Below are 2,500 nucleotides of genomic sequence, written 5' to 3'. Positions count from 1 at the left end.
CTGAAGTGCTGCTGCTTCTTTGATGGACGCTCAGACCAAATCAGGGAAAGTTTACCTGCAACCCCACAAACCTGGAAAAGTAAGTACAGCTTTCATTCCTGCTCTTTCTGCGTCGCTGTGAGGTTTCAAGAGCTGACAAAGTGGGGAGGAAGCTGTGTTTTTGATTCTTTTATGACTGTAGTAACGACGAGAAGCGGACATTTCTGTAGATAACTAACTAAAACGGGAGGAAGATCAACATTTTGTCACACTTCATTTTGATTTGACGGCTGAGAAAAGGGAAAAATCAAAGATGGGATCTCAGTGTTTCTCTGGCTCGGGGAGTTTGAACCAACATGTTGAAACACAGCTTCACATTCCAGCACAACACAAAGTACACACACACGCCGTGTGAGCTCACGACTCCTTTACGTCACGAGCACACCCACAACACCAACCCGAAACTGTGACTGAAAAATGGAAAAACCACAGATGATCATTTTACTGAAGGGCGAGCTGCCAAACGTTTACCTGTAGTAACGCGTTCCTGCTTTTATTGTGAAAGGACTGAGATCATAGGTGAGCGCAGGGTCTGTACTCATGTAGGACACGCCGGACGTGACCTCTCTGATGCATGGCGTTCATAAAGGAAAGGCTCAGGCTGACGCCATTGAGGCAGAAGGTGGAGGAGTTTCTACGGAGGACCAAGAGTGCCCAAAGTGAAACACATGTTTGAATGAATCCAGTGAACAATTATTCAGTAAAAAAATCTAATTTAATATTTAAAGCATGTGTAAGTATTTCACTATTTAACTCATTATTTCACGGTTTCACCCATCAAAGTCAGGGGGCGGGGCTAACCCTGATCTAAAAACCAGTCAAGAACACAGAGTTTGTACTTCTTAGCTTTGAACTTGGCAGGTAGAGTCAGGAGTGTGGGCTCATGAGGACAGGAGGACAGCTCAGACTGAGACATCAGCCCTGCTTTGTTGTTTTATCCCTGCAGTGTCCACGTTGCCATGGAAACGGCTGTCTGTGAGGTTTTGTTGCATCGTGATCTGGGATCGATGCACCATGACCTGCAGTTACAGTCACTGATGTAAATGACTTCACGATGAGCTGCTGCACAGAACGATGCAATAATTAATTAAACTGTAAAACAATGAAATGTTTGAATATTTTAAATAATTTATTGATACATATTTATTCATTTCATTTGACACTCTGGGCCCTCCGTACCCACAGCCTTGTTTTGCTTTGATAAATTCTCATGTGGCGTGTCCTGTTTGTACGCAGCACGGCGCTCACGTCTCTCTTTGTCCTCAGAAATGGAAGCCGGTGTGGTTGTCTCTGACGCCCCCCAGCAGCAGTGGAGTGGGCCGACTGGAGATCCAGGATATGGGAGGTAAACAGCTCCACTCGTTATGTGAATGATGAAAATAACAGTGATAGTTTCTTATTAGTTACCGGGCGCTCACATCAGTAAAATAAGACTGAAGCTCACTGATTTCACACCAAGCCCAGTTTATTTCCAGTCCAGCTGAACCCAGACTGGGGGAGCAGGTGCTGGAGCAGCTCTGTGTCATCTCCCTGGATTATCCGTCACATCACGATCACGTCTCAGGTTTTATCCTGTTCCACTTTGATATTTGAGGTGATATTTAATACGTGACACTAAATGTCAGATTTTCACAGTTTAATCAGGTCAATGAAACGCTGTGGGGAGCTCCAGGGCCGTGCAGAGATGTTTGAAGGGGCAGGTGCTCGAGCCCCCCCGCACGCGCCTGCCGAGCTCCACCTCAGGTAACATTTACATGCAGATCCGTGCACGTAAGTGTTGGAGGAACAACATGGCGCTGATTCAATCAGCAGAGCCTGTTAGTGGCTTTCACATTCCACAGCAGACTGATGCTTCCAGATAGGAAACAGGGGTTCATCCTTTCATTTGTCACCTGTCGGTAGCTGGAATACACCTTTGAACAGGCAGTCGAGACAGATTTTACGAACCATTGTATTATAAAGGTAGAACATCTGAAGTGTTGGTCATAATCCTGATTACATAAGAAAGCAATGATCGCAGCAGTGGCTCTAATCCTGCACGTGCAAACATGGACTCACTTCTGGAACTGCAGCTTTGATGTTGATGCTCTATTGACAGACACAACACTGTGGACACAAAGTGCAGATTATAAAGAAAAACTCTCAATCATCCTCTGATGTTGTGATTCTCCAGACCGTTTCTTTACTTTACCCCTGTGGGACATCTGCACTGTCCAAAATATTCAGCTTAAACAGAAAAACATAACTAATTAAATATTTCTTTCATGTCTTTAAGTTAAACTCGGCTTTCGTGTTCAGTGGAGACGCTCAGCACTGAAAGCCGGCTTCATATCAGTTCCTGGGGAGCTAAAAATAAAACCACACGAGCACGAAAAGGCGGGGAATCGTGTCATGTTAGGGATGCTGGTGGTGCTGAACGCATGTCATGCATGCAGCGGCGGGCTGAGCATCAGCCGACCTG

General features: G+C 45.5%; 1 long non-coding RNA gene across 1 annotated transcript in view; it reads left to right on the top strand.

Moving 5' to 3' along the window:
* Positions 1–2,409, top strand: part of LOC120734672 — a 2,467-nt gene extending 58 nt beyond the window's left edge. Inside the window, exons 1-2 of the long non-coding RNA XR_005696078.1 lie at positions 1–79; positions 1,306–2,409. The exon at positions 1–79 is cut by the window's left edge and continues 58 nt beyond it. This is a non-coding gene — a long non-coding RNA (uncharacterized LOC120734672). The remainder of the gene's footprint in view (positions 80–1,305) is intronic.
* The last annotated feature ends 91 nt before the right edge of the window (positions 2,410–2,500 follow it).

Source organism: Simochromis diagramma, unplaced genomic scaffold (assembly GCF_900408965.1).
Source record: "Simochromis diagramma unplaced genomic scaffold, fSimDia1.1 OVJJ01000571.1, whole genome shotgun sequence".
Taxonomy (NCBI): Eukaryota; Metazoa; Chordata; class Actinopteri; order Cichliformes; family Cichlidae; genus Simochromis; species Simochromis diagramma.
This window is presented reverse-complemented; position numbering and strand designations above follow the sequence as displayed.